This window comes from Protopterus annectens, chromosome 13.part0, assembly GCF_019279795.1.
Source record: "Protopterus annectens isolate FY-2018-M chromosome 13.part0, PAN1.0, whole genome shotgun sequence".
Lineage (NCBI taxonomy): Eukaryota > Metazoa > Chordata > Ceratodontiformes > Protopteridae > Protopterus > Protopterus annectens.
In genome coordinates, this window is record NC_056747.1 from 299,676,580 (window position 1) to 299,692,904 (window position 16,325).

The 16,325-nt window shown below is 38.1% G+C and overlaps 1 protein-coding gene across 1 annotated transcript in view; it reads left to right on the forward strand.

Annotated features, from left to right (window-relative positions):
• The window catches only part of LOC122787268 (chymase-like), a 240,637-nt gene that overhangs the window by 222 nt on the left and 224,090 nt on the right, over positions 1-16,325 (forward strand). The window lies entirely within an intron of this gene.

Genomic DNA, 16,325 nt, shown 5'->3' on the forward strand with positions numbered 1-16,325 from the left:
TGTTAAAATAAAATGCAGCACTTCATATGCAACATTCTGAGTATTTAAAACAAGAGTTTTGCAAGAAAGGGTGCCCCATTTAGAGGAAGAACATAAATCTCTCATACTGAATGTGGTGTCAAGATGTCTGATGTTGCAACAACTGAACAGTGATAAATTTAGGGAGTACTCACCACAAAAGACCATTTAGTGGTTCAAATCAGTCAATAGATCATTTCTGCACTTGCACTGAACTCTGAAGCCTTCCATCAAATAAAGTATTCTTTTAAAAATAGCTGTACCTTTCATAAAATACTGTTACTATGCAGAACTTGAGAAGTGGCATTCAGTTTACATGCACATGCACAATAAGTAGATGAATTAATAACTGACTAGTGCATACTGGTTGGACTTCAGTCCTGGATATTTCAAAATATCCACCATTGCAAGAAAATGTGCAACCTTTGCATGCATTTTGGTATCTTCTGTTAACCAGCTAAAACTGCTTCACTTGTTGACAATTGAACCAGACGTGTGTTTATATTCTGCCTTTGCCCTGTGGGCAATAATCATCAGTCTTACATTAGTTTGTTATACCACTTGGGGAATTCCATTTCATTTCATTTCAGGCAAAGAAATGAGCTAATCTGTGCACAAGCCAGCTCAATTGTCCAAACAGATCATGCATTGCTTTGTCTATAAAAACATCCAACTAATTTTTTGAAAGACGGCAAGGTGTATTTTCTTTTACTAACTGATAATTTCTTCAATCTTGTATCCATGCTGGTGTTAAACATGCATGTTCCTCAATATGTATTAATTTCAGGTCGTTTTTTTGACGATGTTTCAGAGTTCACTTGGGTTCAGCAGCTTTGAGATCTAGCGTGTTAGACAGCTTCTGATCTTGGTAAGCCTTGCATAAAAGCATAGAACACCCTTAACTCTTCTACATGCAAATAAAAAAGATTTTTTTTTTCAAATCTAATCCTATAAGACAAAAGGAGCTTAACCTCTTGTTTTTGGTGAAGTTTCTCCAAGTAATTTCTGTTCTTAAAATTCTGCCCTTATATGTGTGCTCAGACTGAGACAATGGATATAGACTTCAATATCAAGGCATTCAAGCATTTTTTTCTGTATTTATTCTTTGTGATAATCTAAAGACAATTTCTGCTATGTTGAGAATGAATTGATCTGTGCACTGAGGAAATCCCAGTGCACACTGTAATCAGCATACAACAGTGGAGCTGCTCTGGTAACAATTGCAGTGTGCAGGCACCATTACAAATATCTAGAATGTTTTCAAGGCATTTATTTATTTATTAATTATTTGCTGACATTTGATTACCGGGAAAGTCTGACTGGGTAGGAGCTCATTTTCAGAGAAGGCCTGGGGAGAAAAGCTCCAACATATTACAAAGCATTTTAATAATAATAATAATTTTAGAGTTTTTAAAAAATACTACAAAAGCAGCTACAGTATAAATAATTATACCAAATTAGAAATAATATGAAAACATTGGTTAAAAATAGCTGCAAGTTATATGAAAATAATTTAAAATGCAAAGAAATGTTTACATGCTCATAATGCATGCACATAAAGTGAGATGGGCTTCCTTTTCTGCACAATCAGAGCAGTAGTAAGCATCAGCACCTCCCCCTGCTCTCATATGTCTTTCTTCAGCGGTATGTTGTACCTGTTCAGCCAAACACACACATACCATATTGGCAACAAATGCAATCTATGCGCACAAGCAAGATTTTGCAACACATGGCAGGATACTTGGAAGGATGGAAAGAAAATGAAGAAAATGTAAGTGTAATACACAAATCAAAACCTTTGGTTAAACGTATGGAAGCTGATGGCTTGAGTACTAGACAAGAAAATGGTGCCAATAATGTCCATAATGTCAGCATATGTGGGTTTAAGATGTTTTTAAAGAAAGTAAAGAGTGCACTTTTAGAAAGTCAGTGCAGCATTGATTTACAAGTCTGTTCACTCATTCTGATTTTGGAGGAAAATATAATCAGCCTATAAAATGGTGACTGAGGCCATTAGAAATTATGGTTTGATGAAACTAAAACAAATCTAGTAACTCTGAAAAGCATATTACACATACAGTCTTTTAAACAGTCTTTTAAAACAATACCAGTTCCTACAAGATTTGGTGGGCCTGGATAAAATATAATATGGGTCATAAGTAAGTACTTTACAGTAAGGGAACCCTGTTAAAAATAGCATTCAGTGATTTCAAACTGATGGGCAGCCACGGTGGTGCAGCGGTTAGCATTGTCACCTCACAGCAAGAGGTTCTCTGGTTCGATTCTCAGCTGGGGTGCCTTCTTTGCGGAGTCGGCATGTCCTCCCTGTGGTCGCGTGGGTTTCCTCCAGGTGCTCCGGTTTCCTCCCACATCCCAAAGACATACAGTATGTGGATTGGACACACTAAATTGGCCCTAGGTGTGAGTGTGTGCCTTCTGTGGAAGGTTGGGTGCCGGGCTTGCAACTCAACACTGTAAAACTCCACTGCCAATCATGAGCAGACAGATGATCTGCTGTGGCGACCCCTAACCAGGAAAAAGCCGAAAGAAGAAGGAGCTATACAAAGGATACAAGTTTACTGTTGCTATAACAAAGAACTTCTGGAGATGAGCTGAGCACATGACATACCTCTTGTCAGGCTTCTGGTTGTGAAGGGGTTAAGGAAGTATAAAGGACATAAATGCTTAATGATATTATTTCATTGTGACATCTTGAAGTGTTATCAATAAATACTGTCCAACTCATCATATACTTATTAATTTTACTGTGTGTATGTGTGTGTGTGGGGTGTGTGAAGAATATGAGTCTGACCTTTTTGTACACGCCACTTGCTCTTCCTGCTCCACTTCCATAACTCAGAAGATAGGGGTAGCCATGGGGGCATCATGTGTGTCCCTATTTGCTAACATTGTCCTTGCCAAATGGGAAACTTCCATGGTTTTTACATCTGAATTATTTAAATATTGTAAATTCTATGGATGTTATTTGGATGATATTCTCATCCTATGGGAAGGGACCTATGAATTACTACATGATTTCTTTGATTTTTTTACAGTTCACAATTAGGATTGCCATCTTTCTTTGTGGCTAAAACCAGATCAAGGTCACACCCCTCGCATCACCCATAACTCCACCCTTTCCCACCCATTCTCCCATCTATGCTCCACCCATTTTGTGACCTAACGGTGACATCAGCTGATGGAAATGCCCTTGTTTTTCTGTTCCGGATGCCTGCTTTCAGCCGGTTTACTTCATTTATTCATGAAACATTAAAACTCATTGGTGCATTGGCTTGCAATTGCAAGCCTTCCAGGTGGACAAATTTTAAATAAATGATCACTTATTCAATAATACCATCTCAAAAAAATTATGTAAAAGCAACCAAATCCAATTAATGTCAGTATTTAAACCTTTTGGTATGCATGCCTGGTATTTCAAACTAAAATATACCTCTTTTTATGGAAGCCAACTCTTTAAATCTACCTTCCAATTTTGTGGACTCTGCATAAGTACCATAAATTTGACATCTATTATTTAATTCATGCTGTTGTTGTGAGATAAAATGATGGGCCACTGGACTATTACCCATACAACTTCTTATATCACCCAAATTCAAAAACTCTCTTTACCTCTCTTTTAGTTTCCCCTATAAATATTTTTGGACATTTACACCAAAGACAGTATCTCCTGCTAGTTTACAAGTTAAAAAAATGTATTCTAAATAAATTCCCATTCAACAAACAGGAATCGGACTGTTGCACATAATCAATTCACATGCTAAACAATTTCCACAATTACAGTACATTCTTGTAGTTCAAATAATTAATATGAAGTAAGTATCTGTTTCCCATGAAAAGACATGGAAAATGGCAAATATGTTGAGAGTTTAGGACAGATAATATTTCCCAAGTTCCCTCTATAAGATGCATGAACCTGTTATTTTTAAGCTGAAACACCTTACTGTTATAGGAAACGATAAAGCAGCTTGGATTTTACAAGTGCATGAGCCTTGGGGGTAGCCTGGGTAGGTGAAGCTCAGACATGCACTCGGTATGGCTGGCGGTGCTGCAAAATCTCGTATTAAAAAAAGTGGCGCATCTGGACATCTGAAAAGGCAACAAGCAAAGAACATGTGCTTGGGGAAATCTGCAGCAGCCAGGAATGACTGATCTGATGAAGCATACTGAAGCAATTGCTAACTCGTATATCTAAATAGGAAGTAAACAAACATGAAATAAACTCTTTTGCTCTAATGTCACGTCACCCGTTTAATGTAACCAGCAGTTAAGCAACAATACATGTCCATGCAGAGTTTAACTTTTAAGTGCTTAGCAGTGACAGTATCCACTTTTCTACAATATTTCTAGACTGGCAACAATAGATTTTCAAAAAAGCAATTCTTTTTTTCAGACTAACGTTTCTGTACCTACCAGATGAGATGATCACACAAAAAACGCAAGTGTCCTTATGTTCTGGATCCAGCTATCATTTTTCTAAGTTTGTAAGAGCAACATTTAAAGTGTCCCTATTTGTAGCTAGAGTTCCCCCTTCTTAAGACTGCAGACTGGCTGTAGTGAGCGAGAAAGGGGGAGGTTCCGGAGGGCTGGCATGTGGGACAATTTTGGTCATGCTTTTATTATATATAGCGTCAGTGTATTTTTCACGGGCTGTCTGTCAGGCACTGGAAAGTCATTCACTGAATAGATTAGTGTTAGCCGTTAGGGGGAGGGCAGGAAGTGCAGACTGATGCACTTCTATGCATACGTAAAATTAATTCTTCTAGACTGCATCGGTAAAAACAAATTTGGCAGTGGCACAAAACCCAGACTTCACATGTCCGGTTTTGAATGAAATTGGTAACCGGACAATTTGTCTGAAAACCAGACAGTCCAGTCAAAAACCGGACAGCTGGCAACCCTATTCACAATGGAAACTAATGATGATAGTATACACTTTTTAGACATCACTATTTGCAAGGATAAAGTTAACCATAGGTTTACTTCCACGTTATATAGGAAGCCAACCTACTCCAGTACACTGTTGCACTTTTCTAGTGCCCATCCAGTGCACCAAAAGAGATCCTTGGTGAAGGGTCAAGGAGTTAGGTTGGCAAGGATGGTTAGTGAAGATGAATTTTTTCTGAAGGAAATTGGGATTCTTGAGAACATGCTGTTAGGATGAGGTTATCCCAAATATTTTTTAGAACCTATATTTCAGGAAGTTATTACAAAAAGAATGGATGGACATTTTTTACCATTATTAGGGAGGACATTCAACAATGATTTCAGTGGAATTGAAGATAGTTCCACAAATAAAACTAGGAAATCATTTCACCACTCCATGGTACTTACTTTTAGCCCATTTTTTGGTAAAATAAAAGAAATCTTAAACCACAACTGGATACTTTTTGACATGGAACAACAATTCAAAAGTAAACAAGGTGACCATCCGGTGGTTGTACATAAGAGGGATAAGTCATTTAAAAACGTTCTTGAAACCAAGGTAACTATTGTCAATAAAGGTAGGATGAGGAAATGTGGGCATTGCAACCAATGCCCTTATATTCTGGAGAATGAGTCCCTTTACATACAGGGGTTTGGCAGGGTAGTCCTGAAGCAAAGGTTTAATTGTGTTTCAGACATTTCTAAATCCATATCTATCTATCTAGTCTTCATCTACAAGAGCAAGAACATATATGAACAAATGCTCTTCAACAATGTAAAAAAAAATGAACGCTCATATCAGCAAATGTTCTTGCTAATGGTGGTTTTGCTGGCAGCTTTCTGTATGAGATTGTGTTGCAGCAGGGGAAAGGGAATTTACCCCAGAGTTTGCATATATAATTAGCAGGGGTATGGGGGTGCAGGAGAGCTTGCTGCATGCAAAAAAATTAGTTTTACACATTAGTTTTACTTTGGCAGTTTGATTTACTCTAAAATGAACATTCTTTTTCATTCTCTTTTGTGAGCAATCAGTATTTAATGAAACAATCATATACATACATACATCTATATATATCTATATATATATATATATATATATATATATATATATATATATATATATATGTTGATATAGATATATGTAGGTATGCTGAAACTAATAAAAATACCCAAACATCAGTGTTGTTATAACTGACAAGCAAATGTCGACACATCACTACACATGTGCTGAGAAATACCCTCAGAGCATACAAATACAAAAAAAGACAAAAGCATTGTTTTTACAGAGGGGCAAGCTCCTCTGCCCCAAATTCCGTCTGCTAATCCTATATACTAACTTTGAGATTGCAGAATCCCTTGGGGAAGAGGCATATTCCCCAACCATGGGGATTGTCGGTGTCTCACACTTGCTAACCACCTGTTTTTTTGACAAAATTGTATTGACAAAACAGATGTAAACATCCTAGAGTTTGATTGTGTGTGTATGCATATAGATATTTGTAGATATTATAACATTGTAGTACAGGGTTGAGTGAAGCATTATAGAGCTTCCAAAAGTGTGATCTTATCTAACATCAGGGATCAGGTAAGGGTTAACATAAGAGGCTCAGGGTGAGACAGGATACAGCCTGCATTAAAGTCCAGAGTCAGAGTAAAGGTATAACAGCAGTAAGCCTTGTGGGGAAAATCAGGCAAGGATCTACAATTTAGAAATGACTATGGAGTCAGTCAGGAGACCGTGAGAAAATACTTGGATGTAGGCATGTATCATCTAGAAGAACTGTAACTAAAAAAAAAGGCTTCAGAGCTAATTCACTTTGAACCGATTTCTGGTTTGACCTATGTGATATATATATGCTGTGACTATGAAAGCTGAATGCCAAAACCTTGTCTCTTGTCATGGAACCTCAGAAAAAGGTACTGTTTTCATTTTGTTTACTAACAGACACAGAAAACAGTTTTGCCACTTATAGACTGTACGTTTGGACTAAACTTTAACAAGTTTCCTGCTGAAGGAAGTTAATTTCTACCCCTGGAATTTTGCTTTTTGTGTGTCTGTGTGTTTGTTTAAAATAAAAAAGCTGACAACTTTTATTAAAGCATATGCCTTCTGCCTCTATTTTGGGTAAGGTAGTGAATGTACATATTGGAAGATCCAAATTACCTGGTTACATATGATTCTTGATGATATTGACTCCCAATAAAATAGACTGTTGGGTCAGAACTATTAATGACCAAAGTGTGCTGCAAAGTTCTGTTACTGACACACTGTTGGGTCAGAACTATTAATGACCAAAGTGTGCTGCAAAGTTCTGTTACTGACACACCCAAGAGAAGAATGCAGAGTCTGTCTGCATAAAAGTCAAAGAAAGTAGCTAGAGCCAGCAGGTGTTTCAGTTTAACAGATTGTTCTGGCGTCTCTAAAGCATAGACTGCACATTCAGAACAGCTGATGGAGACCCTTTGTAAAAAAATGTTGCTGTCTAACAAGAAATGAACAGACTGCAGCAGGAAAATATTTCAGTTCTCCCTACAACAAAGTCTGACCATCAAAGGAGGAAAACAAACTAATGCAATTACTGTTATATGCCATACGTACCTCTCAAGTGTACAGATTTTTGAAAAATGTCCAGATTTTTGCCTCATATTTTTGGTTTGTTCCTCATAAAATATGTAGTTTTCTGGCATATCACTGATGATTGAAGTCACTAAATAATGACATACATTTGAGTTTCAGACTTCATATCCTTTAGAAAATGCATGGTAATACAAATCATGTTATTCTATCAGCTAAGTTTATAAGAGCAATATTTCAAATCTGTCCCTATTTTTGATCCTTTATCCCCCCATTATTTTAGGCTTTGCCCAGATTTCTTGCTGTAAGAGGTTGAGAGGTATGATGCCATGATTTTATATACCATATACTTCAATATGTTAACAAATCCTAGCAGCACAATGGGACTGCCTTTTAGAACCCACTTTTTCTTACAAAATTTGAACAGTGGGAGTGATGTAGAGGCCTCCCTCTTAACTTCTAGTAATGAGTGTCCAAAAGAAAAGGGTGATAAAAAGCAGAATGGGCTCTCATTTTGGCTCTTTATTTCTGTAGCAAGGCTCTCTGACCTACAGCCAAATCACTTTAACACCTGTGATAAGATGAAATCCTAGCTAATAGGAGAGTAAACCCTGCAGTTAGGGATCAATAATTTTGTAGTTGGATGTGCAGCACAGAGAACCCTAGATGCTAAATGATTGACCCGATTCACCTTGCACAGACGTGATTACACCTTGAGACAAATACTGCTCTGAAAACTTGTCAGGCTCATTTTCGTGGAATAGTTGCTCAACAGTCTTCCCTAAGGTTATATGACAATGGATTTATCAGGGGAATGTTACAACAATGAACCAAATCATTCTGTTGGTTAAGTCGGTCACTGTGGCTGCAGGACTGACAAACTATGATGGACAGAAGGTAATACCTCCACGGTCTCCCAGACAAACTGTTAAGAACAATATTGAGGTAAAATCTAGGGAGAAAACCTCTGGGTAACTTCATACAGAAATATAGACTGAAAATAAAATGCATCAATATGCACATTATCCAAAATTATCCTGTACTGTCTGATCCTGTACCATATGCTATTTGTACCTCTGTATGCCCTAAGACTCTGTATTTGTGTACTAGTATAATTCAAATGATTACATGTGAAGTTTTTGTACAGGGAAGACACTTCAATCTACTAGGAGACACCTATGACATGCTGTCACTAGTGAATGAAATATGTTCCTGAGAGTAGAAATACCACGAGCCAAGTGAAACTGTCTGCATTCACAAGGATGATAGAATGTAGAAATGCACCCTGCTCACAAGGTAACTAAACATCCTATAGGCATCATCCCTAATCTGGCACATGAAGTCATTTCAGGAAGTACTTTCCCAATTCTTAGAACTGTGTAAAAACATAGTAATAGTGTGGTCCGTCAAGTACACTAAAATACCACATTGATATGAGTATAAATTGCCCTCTGGGAAAAAAAACAGAGGATATAGTAAGTCAAGCTGAGAGTGAGCAACAGGAGATGGGGGGAGGGGCAGGGCAAACCTCTTTTCTGAGATTTAATCTCAAAGATAAATCTGTCCTTCCCAATAAGGAGATGATGCACCTATCATGACAGTGGAAGAACTGGGCACCTCACTGTCACAGAAATACCCTTGTAAAGGGAATGAGGAACTGTTTGACCTTGGGTTTTATCATAATAATTAAAAAAGCAGAATAGGAGTGCCTTACACTGAGAGATTATGCAGAATGCTCGGGTGTGTGCGTGTGTGTGTGGGGGGTGGGTCTGAGGATATTGAGAATATGTCCCGTATCAGAATTTATGCCTATTTTGGTAGCTACTGACAAGATAATAACTTATTTGTGCCCCAACCATTCAGTAGTGAGGTAGCAAAGTTGGCCCAGGTACTTTAGGAGGACATCTGGGTATAGAGAAGAGCAGGAACCAAATAATTAGGAAGATTCTGTGGTTTAGAAAGTTTGCAGTCACAGAAAACTAATGCTCTTGTCCTGAATGTCAGAAGACTGCTTCACAGTCTGAGTTTGTGTCCATTATTGTTACTATCCATTACCGAGACCCCTTTTAAATGGATAACAATGGCCATAATAGGACCCCTAGCAAAAATGCTAAAGACTGTTATGTCACCCATCCCTACTAGCTGTTCCTTTTTAAAGTGAGTGACTGCTAGTGTTATAGCCTAGGAGTTAATTCTGTTCTCTAGAGTTGGGATTCCCAAGAAAGTCCTTCCTACCTGACCAAGAAACCCAATTCATGTCTAAAAGTAATGAAGGAATTATGTCAGTATTATGGAGTTAAACATCTCTGCACAGCAGTGCGCTATCCTCAGGTGACTGGGTTTGTAGAGAACTTTAATAAAACCTTGAAATCCTATGATACAAAAAGCTACAGATTAAAACTAGACAACTACTGTCCTATTCAGTGTTTGCCGTATTCAAAATGCTCACGTATATGAGGGTTGGCCTTTTGAGTGGTATGGAAGGTATCTTAGCAGAATTCTGGGTGTAGCAAAGGAGGTTTGGGAAGAGGAAGGAATGTTTTTCCCTCTCAAAAGTGTTTTGAACAACATCTGTGCTTTACAAGGGAGCATCAATTATACCTATTCTTAAAAAACTCATAGAACCAGTACAAAATGACCTAAAAAAATTAGAGACCAGAAGGCAAGGTACTAGTGCTGTATCATGATGATTGCACCGTTGTTGCCCATTTTTGCTGCTAATGGCATTAGACACAGTATTTAAAGTTATAATCCAGTTTTAATGACTCTCAAAATGGCAGCAAAGTAAATGATAATTAATATTGCAACAGCTTTTTCTCAACAACTCTAACAAACTTTAAAAGCATTGTGGTGCTTACAGTTTTAAAGACCTACAAGTTTTATACATATTTATTTATTTATCTATTTATTTATTTATTGACATTTGTTAACCAGGTTAGTCCAGCTGGGTGAGATACCCTTTTTCAGTGGAGACCCTTGGAGAAAAGCTCTAGTTACAGACAGGTAAATAATACAAAAAAAAAATTCATATTCCATGATACAGAAAATAATTAAGGTACATCAGAATCAAAGATATATACATACTAGTAATAAGAATGTTTTTTCCTTGTTAGGGTATGTACTGCAATACAACTTTCAAAGCAATATATACAATTAATGAAGTGGTGGAGAAGTATGTGTGATGTGGTATTCTAGGAATGCTACGTCTGTGCAGTGTGAGAGCTGAACTGCATGTGTGAGGTGGGAAGGTGTAGGAGGGGGTGTAGTATGATTCCTAAAGAAAAGAGGGTTAAAGATAAGGAATTTAGGATAGAGTAGGGTGAGGATGTGTAGTGGAGTTAGATAGGGTCATGACAAGTGCAAGTCTTGGTGTTTAGAAGGTAGGTTCTCAGTTCTTTTTTAAAGTGTATATGGTGGGTAATGGAGCGTATGAGTGAGTGTTGGAAGTTTATTCCAAGCTTGGGCAACTGAAGATTTATATAGTAGTTTACCAACAGTTTTCTTAGGTTGGTAAATTACTAGGAGTTGCTGATTTGAGGTGTGGATGGTACGAGTGGGAGTATAATGGACACTAGGGAGGAGAGGGCAGGGCAGTATGTTGGTTTGTATAGTGTGGAGTGTATGATTTGAAACCATGATAGTAGGAGTTGTTGTGGGAGTTCTAGCCATTGGAGAGAGTAGAGTGCAAGGCAATGGTGTAAGTTATAAGGAGAGTTAGTGACAAATCTTGCTATTTTGTGGTATGTTTGTTGGTGTTTGTCCAGAGTTGTGAACTGGATGCTAGTTAGGACTGTGGTGGCGTAAAGAAGGGAAGGGAAGAGAAATGCCTGAGCCAGGGAGAGTTTAGGGTTACAGGTTAAGAATTTTCTGTTGTGATAGAGCATGCCCAGTTTCTGGTGTTTTTTTTTAATGGAGGATGTGTACGTTAAATTTAAGTTCATCGTCTATGATGGTAGCCAGGAGCTTTGTGTAGCAATCTGGTTTTATGTTGGTGTTACTGGAGGATGTGATGACAAAGGCAGATTTATGATGGGAGAGAGAATGGGGGAAAGGAAAAGCAAGAGGTTTTTTTTGGGGGGGGGTTAGGATGAGTTGATTATCAGACAGACACTTTTCTATTGATAGAAAGGCTTCTTGGGTAAGAGTATGGATGTCAGAGATATTGTTGGAAGTGGAGATGAGAGTGGAGTCTTCTGCATATTGAATTAGGGACAATTGTTTGCAAGATGTATGAAGCTCATTTGTGAAAATGTTGAACAGGAGGGGACGCAAGATGGAGCCTTGGGGGACACCACATGTGACTGGAAGGTAAGGTGACCAGCATGTATATTTGCATGCATTTAAAGCTGTACACTCTTCATCCTCCCACCCCGAGAAAGAGACAGAGAGAGAGAGAGAGAGAGAGAGACAGAAAATCTTTCTGAAACTGATACACAATCCCTCGGTGTTTGTTAGATTTAACATTCTTGCACGCAATGCAGATAGCTAGAAAATAATTGTAAAACTACTAATTTCAACAGACACTATAGTAGCATTTCAGGTAGTGAATTCTCCATGATAATAACCACAACTTACTTCACACTGAAGGAAAAGATATTAATTGTTTATCTGTCCTTGAATATAGTTATACTCACAAAGATGTTCAGGCAGGTGCACTTTATGGTTATGGCAGGTCATTTCCACCAGACAATTTCATAGGTTCATAGGTTCATAGATTAGTACTAGGCTAACTGCCCTTGCGAGTCATTTTAAGCCTAGCCGATTAAACCTTGTGAGACTCAAACACTGCACCTTGTGTTTGTAAGGCAAACACCTTAACCATTAGGCAAATGGTTTAAACAAAAGGTTAAAGCTTTATAGGCCTTGTCCATTATCTGCCATTGGACCAGTTCAGGTAGTACTTGGGAACCGTCTCATTTGGCTTCTCGGTATTTAAGTCAGAGATAATCTATGCATCTTGATCAGATATTTCAAGTATCCAACTCTAGTTATTTGTAGTAGAATGGAACACATGCTTCGCTAAGGACCTTGTCAACCATGATTCAAACACATGGGTAAGGTTTTCTGATATGCAAGTTTCATGCTAAGACTCCTCAAGAATGGCCAGGATGTCTCTGGTTATGTCTCATGGCACTGTAAAGTTGATTCTAGCATAGGTATATCAGTCCTTATCTTTTTTGTCAAGCATTAGCTATGCAGGGCTTACTCCTGTGATACTGTGTAGAGTAGAGGGGTTAGCCATAAAAGCTTTGTGAGGATCACGTTGACAAAGAATCATTTTAGCAGTTTAGACTGTGGATAGTGAAGAATTAACATAGTGCATGTGAATCCTTAGTCCTCAACAAACTGCTGGAATGCTGTGGATAATAAACTGTGTTAAATTATGTAATATCAGGTGAATGTTGTCTTAAATTGGGCAACAGTTTGTTGGATGTTACGGATTACGAACATATGTCTAAACATTCGTAAGTCAGTGGCTACTATCTGCGGATGACCTTTTAGTAAAATGATTGGTAGTAACTGGCATGTTAACACAAGCTTTAGACCACCATGCAAACTTCTTGGCACGTTAGTGACAGGCCTCCATATGCTTCACATATTGATTTTAGTATTTCAACAAATTGCAAAGGAGGTAATATGTTTGCCTTGTAACAATAGCAAATTATCATGTTCAGGCAGTTTTGCTCTGTAGTATTTGTATGCCTTGTCTGTGTTCAAGAGTAAGGCCATCTATCCCTCATGTATTTAATGAGTATCTCTTTGCAAATTATTATTATCCTTTTGGTAGCTAAATTTTAGTTCATCTAGCCTTTTTGTAGTTACAGCTGCACACAGGGAGCAACATCTTTTTGTAACTGATTATCTGGCCTGGTACCGGGCTTTTGGATAACATCTTGACCACAATTAATTGCTTTCCAGGCACATGGATTAGTCTGACATTGAAATGTCTCAGTCTCAGAAGCAACCTCTGGCATTTTGGTGGTACATTATCCAAATTGTAGAAATTATCCAGTGGTTACTGGTCTGTCTGGAGATGAAAAGTCTTTGGCATCAGAAGATATCATGAGAGCTTTTTAAATGGTCATATACTTGCAAGTCATTTGTATATAATGTAATTACCTTTTTTCTTTCTGCATCTGTTACCAAATGCCTACTGTTCGACGATATCAAACTGTCCATCCATCTGGAGTAACGTAGTAGTACCAAGACCTCAGTTACTGGCATTGCCGTTCATGATTGTTTGTTTGTTTTGTTTTTTTTTTTGTAACAGCTTTATAGTATGTGAGCACTGTTGCAGATATCATCATTTGTTTAACTTTGCTGAAAGCTAGGTCTTGGATTAATTCCCCCTGGACAGTGTACACATTTCTTTAGTACACCTGTCAGTAGACTGTGGACAGATCTGGCCAAATGTGTCCAAGAAACTTATGTCTATGCCCTGATGTAGCTCACTTACACAGAATGGACTACTTAGTTTTGCTATTGCTTTGACCTTGCTTGAATCTGGGCTGGTTCTACTTGCACTGAACTGTGACCACAATGTTGTATTTTGGACTTTCTGAAACTACATTTGTCTCCGTTTAGTATCAAACCTGATTTTTTAATGGAGTGACACGATCACAATTTATCACAACCACGTCCAGAATGATGATACCACCATAACCTTCATGTGCTTTCAACAAAATTGCACATTTTGCATTGAGGAATTTCTGATGCTGAAATTATTTGAAAAGGCAGTCTTCTGAAACAAAACCGGCGATATTGTAGTTGAGGACCTCACCAGTTCCTTTTGCGCAGAAGTGGGCATGTCACAAATTGAGTGACAACCCGGTCTGCATATTACTTGGGGTTTTCGACAAGCTGGCAATAATATATATATATATATATATATATATATATATATATATATATATATATATATTTTACATTTTAGGTTGATTAAAACTTGCCGTTATACACAATATGTGCATATCAAAGTACAGTCATGCTGCAACACCCTGTAATACTTAAAGACTTAACCCCACAACTGAGTGAAAGAAAGAAGAAGCGGTTACACTTCCGTACGATTGCGTGCTGTACTGACAGCACATAACCGTTCAAAGTGTGAATATGAGATTTTGGTGACTGTTTGACTATTAAAAGCACTGTGACAATGAAAACACTTTAGTTTAAATAAGAAGCTATTACGTTGTATCAAATCCATAATTTAGCAGTTGGCAGTCCTCTTAAGAAACTGAAATACCCCAAGGTCGAGAAAGTGTTTATTTATTTATTTTTTTTTGTTTAAATGTCGGTTCATGCCATACTGGTAATTTACTGTCAGTTTACTGTTATATTTGCTATCCTATTACAACGTCAAGTGCACTTTTTTTTTTCTTTGGTTGTACATTGGGAAGGAATGAATAGTCATGAATGACATATCACGGGGGTGGGTTTTGGGCGTGGCTTGCTACTGCACATCTGGTGAGGCCCTCAACTACAGTATAGCCACAAAACCTTCCTACTGGAGTAATAAAGGTTATTAGCTGTTGACTATTTCTCTAGTGGTATCTACCAAAATCCATCTAATGTGGAGCGCAGTCTGGTACCAACCAGCTTGGGTGCAACATTACTAGTTTAGGCAGAATGAATTGCTACCTCGTTAGTGCACCATTTAACTTTTTAAATCAACACAGATTCTCATGATACCATTCTTTTTGATATCTAGCTATAGACACACTCCATTTAGTCTGTTCAGTTCACACCAAGTTGTTGTTGTGTCTTTTGGCTTTTCCCGGTTAGGGGTCGCCACAGCGGATCTCCAGTCCACTAATGATTGGCAGTAGATTTTTACATGCCGAGTTGCTGGCTCTGACACACAACCTTCACCGAAGGTACACCCATTCATGCATCTCTCCACAAAGAAGACGCTCTAGCTGAGAATCGAACAGGACAACGTCTTACTGTGAGGCGACAACGCTACCGCACCACCACCGTAGTTGTTCAGTTCACACCAAGTACTTGCATTAATTTTAACAGAGGTATAGCTGGTTATTTTTGCATATGGGCCTGTCTGTCCCCCAATCTGCTGCCCACCTCACCTTTAAATTGAGGAGGGAGTCTTCTTTAAACTGTAGCAGCAAACTGTTTGCTGCAGTTGTATCAAGTATCTGCTACCGCTTATTTCACATACAGAGCACTACAGTGTTTTGGTTCAAGAGGAAAAAAAGTCTTAAACTGTAGCAAAATGCTTGCTATATTTGATATAAGTATAACAAGCAGATATCACAGCTTATGGCAGTGATTCAGTTCTGACCACAGATGTTGGTATGCACCGAAGACAGATCAGGGTCTGCAGAGCACCGCTCCGCATAACCTTTTGTTCCATTCACCTTACTCTAAGTAGGATTATGCATTTGAGCTCTGCCAATAGAGGCTATTAGAAATGGTACTTCTCTGGGTGTGGTCAAGGCATACTGGACAGCATCTTTTTTTTTTTCACTTTGCCTTTACTGGCTCACAATTAAGCAGCAAATCTTTATCACGAAACACATCCATATTAATTTTGTTTATTCTAGCAGTCGGCCCCAACTCACATGCCATAGTTTTACTGAGTTGACAGTTTTTATGTATCAACATTCTACAACATAAACCCAGAATTAATTATTGTGCCACTTCCACTTGAACAGCATTAGGAATCTAGTTATGCATTTGGGCTTGCCTGCTAGGTTACAAATTTGTGTTTCTGATTTATGTAAGTGCAGATGTTCTGAGGTGCTTCTGGGTATAGCATGTGATACAACTTAAC